Raw genomic sequence first — 18,589 nt, 5'->3', positions numbered from 1 at the left:
AGTCAGGCAGGATGAAATTTTAAAGAGGATCATTCTTACCTGGTGGTTGGGGTCAGAGCAGAGGGGGTGGTGAATATGGTTGGGAACTTCTCCTTCAAGATGCACTGAAAGATTTTGTACGAAAGCCTTTATCCCCTTTGGAGCTCTGCAGTAAGTGTCTATCTCTGGGCTCATCACATTCTATTCTTGCATAATTCCAAATTTTTAGAGAGGAAGGTGTTTTCCAGATGCAAAAATTTCGACACTTAGAGACAGTGCTGGTTCAGGACTATGACTGGGTAGAAATCAGAGTTGATCTTGCTTATATCCTAGCAGGATTCTTAGACTTGCTTGATTGAAAACTCGAGAAAGGAGCAAATCTGTTTGGAAAGCAAAGCAGTTGAGGATTGGGCTAGGCTGTATTGGCTTGGTCAGAGCTCTTCAAAGGGGAAGCTGAGCTCATCGGCCCACCTGTCCTGCTTTCTTGAAAGTTTAGCTCATGGAGCACCCCAGGGATCCTTAGAACACATGAGTCACCTATTGTTTTCTGTCTTTAGCTGGCATAGCATGTGGGATTTCTTCCTGCTGTCTTCCCTATATGCCTTAGCCCACGAGGATGTCTTAGCTTCTGATCTGTGGCTGTTGCAATTTGAGCCCCTCAGTTTTGTTCTTAGTTACACATGTGTGTGTGGGGGCAGGGGAGTAATGTGTGCATGTGTGCATGAAGGTGGAAACCAAAGGCCATTGGATATCTTCATCGATTGCTTTACACTTTATTTTTGAGACAATGTCTCTCACTGAATCTAGAGCTTGCCAGTTAGGTGAGGCTGGCTGGCTGGATTGTCTACCCATGAGCCCCGATGTCTGCCCAGCCTGTGACAACAGGTGGGCAAACCTCTGCTAACAGGGTTTTTATGTGGCTGCTGGCATCTGAACTCAGGTCCTCTTGTTTGCATTAAGAGCACTGTGCCCTTTGAGCCCTCTCCCCAGCTCCCTACACACTGTTTTTTTATTGACTGCTACCTGTTTCCTGTGCCTTACTTGCCTCTTTACAACCTCTGCACATTACAGAGTCCCCAGGGTCATGGATCATGTCTTCTGTCTTTTTCAAATAGCCCCGGCTCCATCTTCTGGCATCACAAACAGCATAGTCTCTCACGTTCACGTCTTTGCGTTAGATGTGTTTCTTATGGGGAGTTTCCCCTTCCTCACTCTTCCTAGCTCTTGCTTTGCTGCTGAGATGAACCTCTCTGTACGCCAGGGCCCCACAGTTGCCCTGGCGTGTTACCCACATGAGCTTGAAGAAAGCTGTCTGTAAGTTCCCTGGTGAGTCAGAGGGCCCCTCCGCAGACACAGGAATTCCAAGGCCTTGCAAGCACACACTTGCCCATCAGAGGAACCATTCCAGAGCCACCCCCAGCCCTGTCTCTGGCTGGGAAGGGTCCTCACTCTTACCTCATTTGGGTAGCTTCCTCCATCATACCCTGGTTGCCCTGACTTGTCAGGAGGAGATGGCAGAGCAGAGAGGCAGCCCTGGGGCAGGGGCAGGACAAGATGCCACCTGCAGAGCTGGAGTGCTGCTGGACTCTGGCGAGCTTAATTTGGTAAATGCATAGGAACAGAGAACCATCACTGATTCTCTGTTTTTCTGAGGGGAGACCAGGGCCATGGCCTGGCTGCTAACTACTTTGCCATCTCCTGTGACTATGCCCAAGCTCTCCTAGAAGTGAGGCTGTTAGATTTAAGTGGCAGTTCTTAAACTCGGAGAACAAAGAACGCTTTATCAAGTGAACTGTGATGGATTCTGATTTCTAAGGAAGAGATGGCTGTTCCAAGTTTTGAAGCTGGGGGCAGGAGCATTTCTGTTCTCATTGTCTTTCAGATTTCCCCCTGAAATCTGTCCAGGTCTGCCCAGGAACACAGCTTGAAAGCACTAAGAGTGAATGAAGCTCTCTGTAGCCAATTCTAATGTGTTCAGTGGCTACACTCCTGCTCAGGGTGGCCCTCACCAGCAGCAGGCACCAGGACCTTGTTAGGTGCCGTGATATCAGGCTCCATTTGACACCTACTGACTCAGAATCTATATTTTAAAAGGCCGACCAGGTGATTCCTTCAAATGATCCAGAGACTAGGTGACCGTAAGACCTACGGGCTATTGTGCCTGTGATTTAAGCTTGTAGGCGTAGCCATTTCCTGTGCTTTGGCATATTTCTTGTTTGCTGGGGGAAACCAGGTATAGGAGCAATAGGGTTCTTCCTGTTGCTCTGAGGAATGAGTGTTGGTAACTGTTAGAGACACAGCATGTGTAGGGCAGAATGAAAGCATCAGAGACTCTCCTGGGCTCTTCCGCTGCTCCATTTTCACTTAGCATTAGGGCCTGGGAGCTGGCTTAGACTGCCAAGGCCCTGTATGTTGGTCTTAAACCTGGCCTTCTCTGTCATTACAGTGTGTTTCTTTGACTCTGCCAGTCTGGGATGTAGCAGAACTTTGAAGGTGAACTAGAATATACGAAAATGGGACCAAGCAGGCAAGCGGACAGGAGCCTACTGAGGATCGCTGCAGCTCTGTCCTCTGGCCATCATGTGTCCCTTTACATTCAGACATCCTTGAAGCTGCAGTCAGGTTGTTCCTAGTAGGCAAGGAACAAAAGAACAAAGGAATGTTCCCACGTGTGTGTAACTCAGGGGCTACGTCCTCGGGAGATGTGACATCACTACAACATCACTTACACTGGGGTTTTGTGGAGGATCATGGGAAGAAGTACTCTAAAGCAGAGACCTGGTCCACTATGATTTAGGATCGGAAGGGACCATCTTACCATCAGTGTGCTACTGCTTCATAGTTACAAAAGCCTCTTCAAGATCCACAGTGTAGAATTCCCTTCGCTCCCCACCTTGAAGCAGCCCACTCCAAGCTCACTGGAGTATTTGTTTTGTTTAGCTTTGCTGAATAAAATTCTGCTCAAATTATGTCTTCTTACTGGATTATTTCCTTTAAGGAGAGGAAAGGAAGGGAGAAGAGAGAAGACAAGGGAAAGGAGAGGGGAGGGAGGGAAGCAAAGACACAGAGGTGGAGAGCAGTAACAAGAGCTCTCTGCAAACTAGACAATTCTAAACTCGGGATATGTTTATTTAAATTCTAGTCTTAAACTCCCAGAGTTTAGCTTCATCCAGACTTAGTGCTCAGTGCTTGTTGTGGCTGACAGACAGCTTTGGAGCTAGCCTGCACATTTTCTGATGTAAGGGTTTCTGTGGGGTCACCAGAGCCTCATCAGTCAAGTGCTGGTGTGTTAAAAAGTGTTTTGGAAAACCAAAGAGATGAGAAAGGAAAAGCTAAAAGAATTTTTAGAATTAAAAGATGAAAAGACAATTGGCCCATTACTATTACGTCTCTGGACTTAGGAAGTTCTGGGAGTGCCTTCTTGGCTAGGTTTTCTTTTTCTCAGAAGCTGGGATGAGGCAGGCTTTGAGTCAGCTCCCACAAGGAACCTGATGTTTCTCTCCAATTAGTGTCTACGTGGCCATTTCTGGGAAAAGTACTTCCTGATATTCTGAAATCATGCTTGGGCTATGGGGGAGGATGAAAATTCATATTTTTCAGTACATTTATACTGTTAGATAGAGGAGCCATTTAAAATTCAGACTTTGGCGATTTTCTTCTGACTTATTAATTTTTCCTTTTCAAAATTTGAAATCTTCCTCAGCCAAAAACGTCTTTAAACTAACTTTCCCCTTCTCTCCTTCTTTCCTCCCTCTTTTCTTCTCTTTCTCCCCGACTCCTTTCTTCCTTCTCCCCTTCTCCCTCCCTCCTTTGCTCCCTTCCTTCTACCTTAAATTTAATTTTTTCCTGCCTCAGACTCCTTAGGGCTAGAATTGTAGGTGTGTAACACCACACCCGGTTTAAGGACAAGTGTTTACCATCAAGAATGTGCTTGATCTGACATCTGAATGTCTGGAACTTAAGCAGGTTTGACTCGAGAAGGGCAGCCCAGTGTTCTAGCTTGGCTGTGCACAGGGCAATCTACCGTCCTCCCTCCTGCCTGTTCAGCCCAGCCCTCGCCTTTATCCCTTCGCTGCACAAAGGGAGGTGCTCTTTGCTGGCTGTATGGACACATGGACTTCGGTTTGAATGGGTTTGACTTTGATGTTCAGCGTAGTCTAAGAGTGTAAGACCTCTGCATACAAACCTGCCTCTTCCATCCATTGGAGGAGGATCCATTGGAGGAGGATCCGTCTGGAAGATCCTGCTAAAAGGTCAGGACTGGCAGAGCAGAGAACAAGGCTGCTCCAGCCAGGTCTCCTCAGGGCCATCCAGCTACCCCTGAGAGGTGCTGGATCTTGGGCCGTTGAGGCTTGATAGGTGGCGTCCACTAGTGCAACCTCTTTCTTGGACAGCCAGGATGATGGTCAATTCTAAAAGCACTCTGGGAGTTTTATTTGGGAATTCTTTCAGGAGGGAATGGAGAATTACAGACTTCTCTGTATCCCAGATATCTTCTCAAGAAACTTCCATATCCAGTGCTTCCCAGAGCCATGCTCTTACTTCATGTCTTTGACCTACACTAAGACCCTTTCCTCTCAGAGCCTCACCATCTCTATGGAACTATTCCACAGGACTCACGCCCAGTCTATGTAAAACTGAGTTCATCTTCCCTCCATAGCTGCTCTCTTGGATCCTGCTGCACTCTCTTTCCTTCAGCAGTCACTTGTGATTCTTCTAGATGCGATGCTTTCTGTATGCGAATCGCTACGACAACCCATCAATTCTAGTGTCTTAACATGACTTGAGTCTAATCATTTCCGTCCACTGTGATTTCTCTTCCTCTGGACTGTGCATCTAAGTCACCTGCCTTAGACTCAGCCACTAAAATGGCAGAATGAGCTGTTTTAAAGTAGCCTTTGCTGTGGAACCCCTGCTAGTGACATTGAGTCCCAATAGCTATACTATGTGTCACCTTTTGTTGGCTTTTTTCTTAACACAGAATAGCTAGTCCTGCTTATTCTGTTTATGTCAGAAGACTCTATGAAAACATAGCCTTTGTGTAATGCTAGGTACCAATCAAGGTTAGATACCTTGATCCATTTCCTGAGAAAGCAGCTGACCAGGGAAGGCTGGCTGTGTCAGGTACTTAGCAGAAAAACAAAATGAATTTGAGTTTTGGGCTCAACTTTCCAATTTCTTCATCTAACCATGCAGATCTCTCCTCAGGTTTCCTTTCCTGTCACTCCTTCCAGTGTAGATCCCAAATTCTTGGCAGTCTCTCTCCTTTCTCCAGAGATGGTTGAGGAAGGTGAGGACTAGCTGTAAGGGAGCAGGCATTTAAGGCTCCACCTTTGCAGAGTCAGTGTGGGCACTTTCACTTCTCATTGTGGCATTGAAACATGACTTGACATGTTTTGCCGATGCTCCATCCTAGGCCTGTTGGAGAGGAAAGGAAGCCTGACATGGTTCATTGTTTCAGGAGAACTCCTTCACATTTTTTTTTTCTCACTACCAAGGGGGTGGGGTGGGGAAGAGGAGACCTCATTTAATTTCACAACCGTCCCTTGCTGTCTAGACTTGCTCAGAAGCCTTGAAGGGGCCAGATATTTTTGTGGGAGGGTGACCATTTTGAGAAGAAAATGTTTTCTGAATCTGTGGTTGTAGAGATCCTCACACCTCACTTGAGTAGTTACACTGTTTTTACTGAGGGGGAGCAAGCTGCTTGGCTCTGGCTTGCCTGGGTAGAGGTGTTGGGAGGAAATAAGCCGATGTACAGAGGGCAGGAAAGTATTGTAATGAGGAAGGATAAGAAATAAGCTTTCTTAGAAGAATCAGAGTTGATGGACTAGGTTGTTTGTTCGGAAAGAAGCAAATACATGATTCTGAGCAGGCAGATAATTCTCTGGATTTGAGGACAGTCTTTTGATCTGCAAGAGAAGTTCAAGGCACAGCAGTGCATCAGAGACATTCCAGGCGTTCACTATTTAAAACAAAGTAAAAAACACAGGTTTTGTAGCTGGCTGGCTTTGTTGTGATGCTCTGATAAGAATTTGTCAACATTTTTTATTTCGGCTCTTCCTCTGATTGACTTAAATGATTAATTATGTACCATTTTTCTTGATGTCTAGATTTGCAATTATTTGCTCCTGCTAATTTTAAAGAAATTGATAAAAAAAAAAAACATTGCATGTCTGCTGAAATTGAACAGACTGCCTGCCTCTGTTTCATCTAAAAATGAGCTCCAGCAACATAATGTGTTATTGACTAAAACTTAATGTAAAGTTACTAATGATTAGAAATTCCAAAACATCTGTCTGCTGGAATTAGAGACTGAGAAATCCAGGGACAAAGGGTGACTGATGGTCTCCCAAAAGGCCTCAGTCAGGGATTCTGGGAACACATACTGTTGTTCTGGATTTTTGTAGTGAGGAGACTAGGGGGCACAGTTTCATTTAGTGCTGGACATCACAGGGTCATGTGCTCATACACAGCAGGGGACTACTCCTGCCTAAGCGACAGCTCTGCTTCTGGTTAGCAGTTCAGTCCACATCTCCTTTCAGATATGAGAACACCAAGGGCCTGAAATTCCCCAGGCCGGTGGCATAGCAACAAGCGGCTCAGTTTCTTTACTCCCATATGCTAGTTTCTCTCATAGCTCTCTGCCTGGTAAGAAGAGACTCTCCATTCTACAGGGAAAGAACCAGCCAAATCTGGTGTTGGTCACAGGACCTGGGTATCTTTTCCTTCTTATCCTCTGGGGGCCACATATTGTACCACAACAATGCATAAAATAGTAAGAAAAATAATGAAAATTACCAGCTGTGGAAAGGCCAGTGGCTTGAGGAAAGTGATGGGTCAGCCAGGGAAGCTGGAAGCTCAGGAGATTTCAAGTAGTTTCCATCAAAACAGGGACAATCAAATAAGGGCTTTGCAAACATGAGCTCAGGTGTTCACACAGAATTGCAGTTTTCCAGATCAGGTGGTCCGTCCTCATGTATTAAAGACAGATGCAAGGAAACTCCAAAACTCTTGTTTTTCATAGTGATAAAGAATGAAAGTTTCCAGAATAAAAGAAGTAGAAAAGTGTCCTGCTTCAGAGGTTAACTGTCTGGGAATGTGGGCCTACTAAGATGGTTCAACTGTGACTGAAACAGACATTATGCATGTTCAGGAAAGAGTGAGACAGTCTGTGTCCACCTGCCTGCTACAGCACCATGATCTGACCCTTCATGGGCTTCTGTATGAGAAAAACATACACGGATCTGTAGCCCTACAGTATGACTACTTCCACGGCAAACTCATCTGTGTTGTGCTGGTACGCAGCACAGGTTTGCCTTCTGCGCAGTGCTGCGGAGGACTGAGTGAAGAAACGCAGTAAGAGATGTGACTTCTAATTTTTGGTAGTGTACAATCATATGGGGTAGTGTTTAAAATAATCTCTAGGGCCTGGAAGGATTAAGTTAAATGCCCACTCCAAAAGCATGGGAACCTGAGTTTCCAGCACTCACAGAAAAGCTACTGTTGCATTTTCTGCTTACGGTCCACTGGCAAACTCAGCTTCACTTTTCCAGTGGTATGAGGTGGGGTAGGGCTGTGGTGCTCAGGAGAGTGGCAGATCACTAGAGCTCAGTGGCCAGTCAGCCTAGCCCAACAGATGATGAGCTGTGCACCTATACACACAACTATAGGCGAACATGTACATAAACCACACACATCCATCCATACATACATACCACCACCATCATTTGTATGCGTTGGAAGACGAGGTCAAATATCAAGGTGATATTTAGGACCTATAAATGGTAATTTACTTCACTGAAGCCCAAAAAATTAATTATGCAACCACAGGCAGGGAGACCTTATTTTGATGATGTTAATTTTGAAAAGTGAAGGACTCTTCACTTGACTGTAAGCAAAGAACGAAACAATAGCATGTGGTTTTCATAAAAGATAGTGTAATATAAGGTGTCTACAGAGAACTGTTAGGTTACTGAGGTATTTGGGAAACATATTGTAAAGGACTGACGAAAGACTCAAAGATCTTCTAGAGCCTGAACTGAAAAAGAAACAACTAAAAGGTTTCCTTGTGATGAAGAGGAAGATAGTTTGCCTAGCAAGGACTTAAGGTGATAGACTATCTGGAAGAGGTTAAAAGGAGAAATAATTTAGCTAGGTATAAAAAGTTAGCTGTAGTCAGGAAGAAATAACCTCATATTCATGCTCACAGTAGCATTTCTCACTAAGCTGGGAAACAGGAGCAACTGAAATGCCTGTAAGTAGAGAAATGATAAAACAAAATTCCATCTAGACCCAGTGGAGTAGAGTCGTATACTGTGGAGGGAGATCTTGGCATACACTACAGGGAAAAGCGGGGGCACTACACCGAATAAGCTAAGCCGGCCCTAGGAAGATAAGCATTGTGCAACCCCCAACACAGGGTGCTAGAACTGTCACACTCACAGACAGAAAGTACCGCTTGGAAGAAGGCGGCAAGGGGCTATTGTTGAATGAGGCATTCAGTGTGAAAAGTGGGAAGTGTGCCGGAGATGGGAGGTAGCAGTGTACAATACTACAGGGGTACTCAGTGGCACTGACCCCTATACTCAAAACAACGGTGTCTAAAGTGGAAAAATGTAAACCATGTATATTTTACCATTAAAAGATACATCAAGGACTTCACTGCCTGTACAAGAAGCCCTGAACTAGAAAAAGCTGGGGTTCCCGGACAGGCATTGTGTGTCCTGTGCTGCAGCTCTCTAGATGGGTGGTGAATCGTTTCTTGTGCTGTGCCCTAAAGGGAATTTCATGGTGAGAATGGATTTCAGAGTGTCAACTCTGCATGAAAACAGACTTGGTCTGTGCTACAGATTGAACAGGCCCAGGCCTTCTTGATATTGGAGTATTCGTGTATGTCACACAAAGAGAAGACCATGTTTTCACACCAACATGTTGTTATCCAGTACACATTACCCTTGGAACCTCTCCAGGCCCTGTGAGGAGACATCACAGTCTCTCTTTGACGTGGACCTCTGCTCCAGGCTGTACCTGTCACGTTGTCACCTGTCTCCCAGACAGCCACCCTCCAGACTTCTGTGAGAGCTCACCATTTGCTTTTTCAAAGTCTTCTTGTGACCTAATATGCATCTGTAAACCACGTCACTTGCTTTTCTCATTTTGGACACTGTGCATATCATATGTTAAGTTTTTGTCTGCTGCTGTTGCCTTCAGCCCATTATGCTTTCACCCCCAGCCTTGCAGATATGTGAATGCAGCTGCAATTAATTTCTTTCCAGAAGATCAGAGTGTTCCCCTGTGAGCATATGTCACTGTTTATCCATCATTTCTCCTGTTGATGGACATCTGGGCTGTTTCCAGATATTGGTTTTTGTAGATACTGCTGTCTGCTAGGGATGTTTGAGTGTTTGATTTCTGATGCTCATACACAAAACTATCTCTAGGGAATGCACTGGGATTGGAAGTCCTGGGTCGCAGGGTATGTTTATCTCCCCAGTTTTGAAATATACCAATGACTGGCAGCTTCCATCATACCAGCTGCGTAGAGCTCTCATTGCTTTTCAGGTTGTTAGGTCCAGACTGTTCTTTACAGAGGAACTGGAGAAGGGAAGGAGGTTGGTAACACAGCTCCGACATCCCTTCCTAAAGTGGAGAAGTGTACTTGAATAACACTAAGAAAAAAATACATCTTGACTCAGTGCATGTGCAGTCTGTGGGTTAAGTGGCTCCATGGAGACGGGCTTCCAGTCATATCCTAAGTGTATTTAACTGGGACAGAGTCAGTCTGAGACGGTGAAAAGCTCTGGAGAGAGATAGTGGTGTCAAGAATCCTTCCGTTGAAATCGCCTTCTTTGTTCCTCAGACCCCAGGGTTATAGTACCTGCTCACCAAACTCCGGCTGTGTTTGCAGTGCAATGGTTTTGAAGGGACTCTACAGTTAAAAACAACAACAACAACAACAAAAAACACAAGACAAACCTTTGCTGTACATAAGGTGCTGTCCTCTGCATTGAGCTGCCCAGCAATGAAGATGGGCATCTCCTAAGAGAATGCTACTGGGTGCTCAGCATTGCAGAGAGGGTTCTAGAGCTGACTCCTTGGAAGTCACTGCCAGTGAGGCACTTTCGACCTTGTCCTGGTCTGGAGGCTTTAGCAAGCTGTTGGCTTTTTAGTTGTCCCACCTGAAAAGTGGGCAGTTGTTGGGTCCACTCAGTAAATGTGTACACACGGCCAGGCCGACACAGAGAGCTAATGATTAATCCCTTCTGGGGTGAGAGGCCGTTAGGCACGTGTGTGTGGAAGCAAGCGTGCACATAGGCGTTGGCTGACAGAGATGGAACTGAAGAGGCCCCAGCTGGGTGTCATAGAAAGAATCAGAGAGACTTGATGGTCTGAGAGTCTCAAACGACAGAAAAGAGTGTGTTACTGGGCAACAGAATAAAAAGGAGCAGGCTTAAACTTTAGTCTAAGATTTGAATGTGTTGGGGTCAAAGTTGGAACTGTGCGCATGTGGTTTACAGGGCTGGTAGGAGGACAAAAGGTGTCAGGGCGAGGATGAGGCAATGTAGTTAGGGCCCTGAGGCCCCACAGGCTGAGGTTTGGGTCAGAAGGAAGGAAGGGTAGGCCCTACATGCTGCCCTTGTTGTGAACAGACAGTGTTGGATGGTGGCAGGGAGCAGAGGGCACAGAGATTACCCCTCATGAAGACCACACCAGACCAGAAGCTGCCTTTACTGGCTGCCTTGTGAGAGATTACTATCTACCATTTCAAAGCGAGGAGATTTGGTATCCCATTCAGACGGTCTAGAGGGCTGTTCTCAGTAAGGGAACAACAGCCTGCGTTCATCTCTACACCACATCCCCAGTCCTGCCCCTGTCCTCTTGTGGGCATCTCGGGACTGTGCTCAGGCTCCTGGGGTGATGCCAGCCCTCTGCTGACACTGAGGCATGGTGGTGAAGGTTGGTCTTCCTTTGGAAGCTTGTGGAGAAAGCGGCAGGGCAGCCAGCGTGTGCTGAGATCCCGGTTCAGGTGAAAAGCTGAAGAGTCTAAGGTTAGGAAGGAGTTTGATGACTAACTGACACAGGAGTTCTGGCAGGACCTGACCTGAGAGCAGAAGATAAGCATGAGAGGTGAAGCTCAGTCCACTCAGCTGCGGATGCTCAGTCAGCATGCACAAGCCTTGGGTTCTAGTCCCAGAACTACGTGAACCTAGCATGTGGAAAACATTTGTAATCCCAGCGCTCAGGCAGTGGAGGATCAAAGGTGTTCAAGGTCATTCTCAACTACAGCGAGTTTTTAGGCCAGCTTGGCTTACGGGACACCTTGCCTAAAAACAAGACCAGAAGCCCAGCTCATTGCAGCCCTGTGGCTGGTTGCGGCCACTGACATGGGATAGGACAAGCACCACATGATGGGACGCCATAAGAGACCCAGGAGTGATGGTAGCTCCGAGTCACAGAGAATAGAGCAGACGGAACTACATCGCCGGGCCTGCAAAGTACCCACAGAATCTCAGCGTCAGGAAGGCCAGACGCTTACAAACTGGGATCCTTCTCTCTGGCAGACCCTGTCTCCTAGGAGGCTGTGACAACCAGGGAGGAAAGATGCCTGTCAAATTTCCACAGGATTCCACACCCCCAACCTCCTGCCCCATCACAATGAAGCTATCTCACTCATTTCTGCTAACACAGTACTAAATGGACTTTAAAGAGGCATCTTCAGCTAAACTGGGCTCCCAATTCTGTGGAAGCAGCTTGCAAACTTGGCCCCAGAGCTCCTGGGGTAAAGACTGTTATATGTTAAGTTAGGCATACCTCAAGCCAAGATGTCATTCTTCCACCTTTACATTGAGGCTGGATCTCTCATCCAACCAGGGTTTCACCGGCGGAGTCTGGCTGTCACGCTTACTGCTCTGAGCCTGTAATTGCAGGCCATGGAAGCGACTACAGGCGTTAGCCCCTCACAGTGGCTATTGAGTTAAGTCGGTGAACGTGAGAATCAATATGGAGAGACCAACATCCGGTCATTAGTGCCTTCTATAGCTTTATAAACCTTCTCAGTGCCCTACTACCGATCTCAAAATCAAAAAGACCTGTGAACTCACTATGACTTCCAATCAACCCTGACTGCAGGATGTCATCGCCTGTCCTCTCCTGTGGCCCCTGTGAGATGCCCACACAGGCAGAGAGCCAGAGGGGGGTGTGGTGCGAAGAACGCCGCAGGCTGCTCCATCTTCATCCTTTTTAATCTGACGTGATGTGAACTTCCTTCGCCATGTTTCTGTTCTCTCCTTGTCAAAAGGCAACAATAAGAGGGATCAGAAAAACCAGTTTCTGACCTTGTCTTTCTTCAGCCTAAACAAAAAAGTCTTATTAAAAAAGAGGGAGATGATATTTAATTTTATTGGGGAGAAGGAATCATTGCCGGAGAGGGCTCAAGGCTAAATGAGGCCATCAAGGGACCCGAGCATGCACAAATATGAAGTAATATCTCTCCGCTCTGAGAGAAGCTGACACCCAATTTCCGAAGCTCCAGGCAGGCAGCTCTGAGGCTGGGGGTATCAGAGCCGCCTTCTCTGAAGCATTTCTAAGGCTTCAACTCTGCTGTGAAAGCTTAAAAATGCAAATGAAATGGGGCCATTTACAGAAAAACTATCCCTGCTAACTGTGCTTCCGGAGAGAAAAAAAATCTCCAGCTCCGAGGGCAATCTTAGAGGACGCTTTACTCTGACAGATAGTGCGTGCAGCACGGCTCCCGTGTGAGCTGAGAAGTATTTAAAGAAAAAGGAAAATCACCCTGTTAGACTCATTACTCTTTTGAAAAACTATCTGGTGCTGTTCTCACTTCTGGTCTGATGGAGAGTTCTTCTAAATGGGCGTTGCATTGTGCAAGGGTGCCTGGGTGTGCTGGAAGGGAATGAAACTTTTCCTGACTCACAGGAAAAGCCGTGCTTCTGTGGTGCTAGAAGCCAGGCTGAAATTAGTTTTCAGGAAAGAAAGTGTCAACGGAGTGTGTCCTGAAGAAGCCCACCTACCGTGAGGGTGGGTTTCCCTACAGCCAACTGGCCCACCGGTCCTCATGGTTCCCAAGTGAGTTCTTACACAGCCCTCTCCTCCTGCTTTCTCAGGCCGCCTTCTCTCCCTTCCCCTTGAATGTCTGACTCTCACAGGTAAGCTTTTGCCATTATTCCTTCTTCACAGAGGGTGCAGAAGCCAAGGACGGGATATCCTCTCCCCTTAACTCACTGCTACAAAACTTAGAAATGATCTCTGTGTCTGTGTGCATCCCCTTTCTGCCTCTCATCTTACAGAAGTGGCAGCCCTGCCCTGGCCACCCAGCCTTTTGCTTGCTCTCAGGGATTTTCCTTCTCAGATCCTTTAGCAGCTTGCTGGGTCAATTCCTGGCCTCCCCTCCCCACTGCCGGCTCCTCCCCAGTCTCCTCCTCTTCTCAATTACCTCCTTTTTATGAGCTTCATTTTCTCTCTGCTTCTTCCTGTGGGCACTTAGCTACAGCTTCTGTCTTCTCTCTGATACCTCTGGTTCTCTGCTCTCCCAGATACTGCTTTCCCTTCAAGGACACAGCAGACTCTGCTTCTTTCTCCCAGTTATATTCTACCCCATGATCTGACTTCTGCTTTCTCTACTCAAATGGTCCCCAGCATGCCATCAGTGAGGGCACGACTTCCCTGCTCCAAGACAGCTTGTGAGCCATACTGAAAACTCTTTTTTTCTTTGGATCCTCATGGCCATAGGCTGGGTCTTCATTCCTCTTCAGACTGCTAAGGCACCTCTAGCTCTGCTCCTGGATTCTGGATGGGATCTGTCTACCTGATCTTACCTGGGCATGCTCCTCAGGGTCCTTGAGTTACTTGTCAGCAAAGGCCCACACTGACCATGTGAGCAGAAGGCAGAGTTCATGGGAAGCAGTTGAAAACAAGGTTGGCCAGCCACAGCAGTGAAGGAGATGGAAACGGAGAAGTTAGCAAGACCTTGTCTCAGAGAGGCTGGCAGTAGCCAATAGTCCTGGATCTACACGGCTGGGATCAGTCACGGCAAGTCCTGAGCTTTCCTCTTGCTGTGGAATGAAGTGCAACTGCCCCACCCCCACCTCATAATGATTCTACATCCACAGGTACAGCTGTGGATCAAAATTATTCATAAGATCACCCCAACTGGACATATCTATGCTTTTCCAGGCTTTCCTAGACAATACAACATAGCGTTTGTTTTGCACTATAATTTATGGGTGAGTCACTATACAGGAAACTTGAGCAGATGATAAAAAATGCTGTGCCATTTAGATAAAAGATTCAAGTGTCAACAGATTTTGTTATCCATGAGAAGGGAGACCCCAGAACTGATGCTCTGCTGATGCTAACGATTTGTCACATCTTTCTCCTGGGTTTCAGAGATGCAGGCTAAACAAGCCTCTGGAATTCCCCAGGTGACGAGGGCATCTTTACCATCCAAGGTGAGCCTTGGGACAGGTGTCTGAGTTATGCTGAGATGATTTCTGAGGACCTGGAGATAGTTATGGCATGCTGTGGCCAGAGACTAAGCCAGCTTACCTGATATGGTGCAGCTTCAGGCAGGAGAGGGGGGCTGCAGGCTGAGTCAGATCTCACAGCCAGTGACCCAGTGATGTCTACATAAGCCCCAGGAGGAAGCCTTGAACACGAGGTCATCATCCTTGGTGCTAAGTGCATTAATACGCTGGGCAGGGGCAGCCCTTCCTGAAGAGATGGCTTGGAAGGGGCAGGTCCCCCAAACCCTGCCCTGTCTGGTCCTGATTTGTGTCCTTTAGATGAAACTTCTTAAGTTCTGTGAACCATTCCAGTGGGATGCTGAGCCTGAAGAGGCCACAGAGACCCCTGAGTTTGGAGCCGAGTGATCACCAAGGTGGCAGGGGACCCTGGGACCCTGGTTGGCGGCTAAAGGTGGCAGTGGTGTCAGAGATTGTGCCCTTCACCTGTGAAGTCTGAAATAGCCTGGGAAGCTAATCCCAGGGTCACAAAGAACAGAGCAGACCAAGAATAGTGGGGGTTAGGACAGAGTAGACTTCATCTGGAAATGGTGTCTCTAGGCTTGAGGAAGGATGATAACCAGAGATGGAAGCACAGTGTTCACTTTTAATTCTGTTTCCTTCTCCGGTGACCATTTTTGTGCTTCTGAGTTCCTGAACCTGTCCCTTAAAATTCTGGAACATTGTATATGTTCGAGCCAAAAAAATGACATTTTCTGTTGTCCCCTAGAAAAGACAGTACACAGCTCTTGGGGGATAATAATGACACCATTTACTCTGTGCTTTCTCATAGTTAGAATTGTGTCAGCCATTCTGACCCCAACAGGATTTATAGTGGCTTAGATCACAGCTGGAGAAATGAGTTTTGGGCTGCAGACAGGAGGGAAAAGGTCTTGGGCTCAGAGCATATTATTTTATCGAAATGGGGAGAAAATTCATTTGAAAGCCCCCTCCTCTTTTTCTTCTTTAGCCGTAGAGTCTAACTGTGTATTTGCCCCTGGCTGTACTGTGACATTACCAGGCTTTCCTAAGAAGAATGCAAGCTCCCATGATGCACTGCTGTCTTCCTGCATGACAGGCCACCAGCACCAGCTCCTCATAAACCTATTGTTCCTCTGCAAAGTGGAGATACAGACAGATGAGCAAGGGAAGCTTAGGCAGGTGGCATCTGGTCACCCAGGTGGGCTGGCACCTGCAGGCTCACTCTGCTGCCAGAAGCACCTGGTAGGGGTAGGTGCTGACTGTTGCTAGAGAGATGTAAGGAATAGCGACTCATCCTCATTGCTCCTGGAGCCCACAGTTAATAGGGCAGCTGACTTTTATTTTTTGATCAGGGGCTGGCTTGAAGCTAGTATTAGTGACAGGAAGACTTAAATTTGAAGGAGCTGGAAAGGACTGGAGAGCACTCTGGGTGGAGATGCCTTCCTACTCTCCTTGGGACTTCTTACCTTTGCACCTGAGTACCTCACACAGTGTGTGGACACAGTGGACATAAAATGGTTATTTCTAGAACAGCAGAAAAGGGTCATTGCCTAAATGCCTACATTCTTCATATTTGAATTCAAGCCAGGCTTTTTCTCTCTCTGGGCACAACAGGCCCCAATAACAAGACTCAAATCTGAAAACCAAGTCTCCAGGACATTTTGCTGGCTTCCCAAATTATCTGGCTCCCCAAATCTATGAGTTTTAAGTCTTCTTTTACAAAATGGGGGAACATATCTTAGCCCACAGTGTTGGCCTATGAAACTAGGTAATAGGTAGCTTTTAACTTCCCATGAGGTAGCCATCGGACAGGTGAGGCTTATGTGGAAACAAAGCACATGGACTCAGAGATCACACACATTTTTTACATAAGAATGTGTAAGGCTACCATGGTTTCTGATGAGTTTGTTTGGCCCCAGGCTCTGGAAAAGCCCCAGCTGCTTCTGTTCTGAAGCAAAGGAATGAAGCAGGGCATGGAGGGGAGTGGTGTGGGGGTGGAGACAGTGCGGGATCCTGGTTAAGCCCATCCTAGTGATCCGGGTCATATCTGCACTCAGAAATGCCTTAAAGCGTTCTGGAGTCTCAGCAATGCCTACTGCATTGTGACTCAAAAGCCTAAAGACAGACATGTGTGGGGTGTCAGCTCACAGGACAGAGGCCAGGCACAGAGTTTAGGAAAGGCCGCACCTGTCTGCTTACAGATTCGTGATCGTGACTGTAGATGTACATACCCTCCTAAGGGGGTTTGTCGTTGTCACTGCCATTCGTGGTCTCAGAGAAATTAAATGACAGTACCCTGGTAGTAGGGGTTGGCTCCATTGTCACCCCAGGTTGTGCTCCATCCAGGGATCTCTTCACACCCATGCAGGTTGCGTCTTCAGGCTGGAGTGCACACTAGCCCACGAGATGCAAGCAGAGGCCCTGGAGACAAGAAGCTGGGTTTCAGGGCTCCCCAAACAGGCTGTGATGATGCAGGAGGCCTGTCAGTGCCCCCAGTGGACACAGACATGGGCCCTGCTCGCTGAGCACCATACTGGCTTTATTCTGCCCTGGAGGACTGAGCAGATAAGCCTGAGGTGCTTCTCTCTACTTGGAGTTTGGGGAAAACTCAGCACACACAGGCACATAAAATCTCCCCAGGCTTGTCAGCCAGGCCCCATAAAAGGTTAAGAAAGTGCGGCTGGGCGGGAAGCGAGGCAGCAGGATTGCTGGGCAGCGGACTTGGACTTGTTTACAGCCCGGTTCTTGTTTATCAGGCTGTGCTTTCTATTTTTCAGGCGGCAATGGTAGTGGCTTTTATGAGTAAGCACATTTTTAATGAACTTGTTTCAGATGTGTTCCCCATTCTTGGAACGCTCTGCTCTGAGGCAGCTCTGTAATTATTGCCCTGAGTGGAACAGCCAGGCTCTATCTGGTGTTTATGTAAGCAATTTCCTTTTTTCAGCTTTAAATAAGTAAGGTGAAGAGGTGAAAAAAATCCTACTGGTAGCTTTTGTTTAGCTTGTCATATGGTACTAGAAGCTATATTTCCATTCTCTGTGTGTATATATGTGTGTGAGCACCCGTGTGTGTCTGTATGTTCAGAAGGGCACATATGTGTGTTTGTAAACCCACATGGAGGCCAGAGAATAACTTCAGATAGTCTTCCTTGGTTGCTATCAACCTTTTTTTTTGAGAATGAGTCTCTGACTGGCCCGGAGCTTGCCAAGCAGGCTAGGCTGGCTGGTTATCCAGGCTCAGGGGCCTGCTTGCCTATACTCCTCCCCTCCCCCAAGCACAAGCTGTGGTTACAAGCACATACCACCACAAGCACACACCACGCCAACCTTTTGTTTCATTTCTACATGGGTTCTAAAGACTAAACTCAGGACCTCATGCTTACCAGGTGAGCACTTGACTGAGCTATGTCACCCGCCCACGTGTCCTTTAATGTTGTCCTAACAGCCCCATTTTATAGACAAAGAAGCTCCTGAAAGACGTTAACAGGTAGTAAGTGGCAGGCATGTAGTCCAAGTGCAGCCTTGAATGCTGCGTGGGTTCTGACCCTTCCGTGCAGAGTGCAGAGTGGACTGGAGGGGACCGTTTAGGCTAGCTAGTCCTGGGAGAGCTGGTGTTGGCTGGCGGGCAGCCGTTCATGTCGGTGAGTCATTTGCCAAGTGTTGGTCCACATGAGAGGTGGTGTCATTACGCGCTGATGGGGCACAGTAATTACACCCAATTTTCTGGCCTTTCGCTTTCGTAAAGGGAAAGCAAAATGCAAGTCATGCCTTTCACCTTTCACCTTTCACCGTGCTGTCTTAAGAAACTGTTGCACTGGCGTCCCAAAGCTCACAACTCATTGTCCAAGGAGCCTCCGCTGTGCGAACTGAATCTGCTCCTGCCCTGTTCAGGCTGAGCCCTTCCCAGCTTGGACCCAGGCCTGTCCCTTCCTCCTTCTGCATGCTGCTCACAAGTAGAGTCAGAGCTGGAAAGCTCTTCCTCTGTGCAACTGCTGCTGGAGGACCGAGCATGGGGCCAGCTTACGCTGGCTCCTGGACAGTGGCAGCCCAGGCGTCTACTCCTCCAGACTGCTCTGTGGCTTTAGGCCAGTAACTTAACCTCTGAGCCTG

Source organism: Psammomys obesus, unplaced genomic scaffold (genome assembly GCF_907164565.1).
Source record: "Psammomys obesus unplaced genomic scaffold, mPsaObe1.curated_primary_1811, whole genome shotgun sequence".
Lineage (NCBI taxonomy): Eukaryota > Metazoa > Chordata > Mammalia > Rodentia > Muridae > Psammomys > Psammomys obesus.
The sequence above is the reverse complement of the archived record's forward strand: the minus strand, read 5'-3'. Positions refer to the sequence as shown.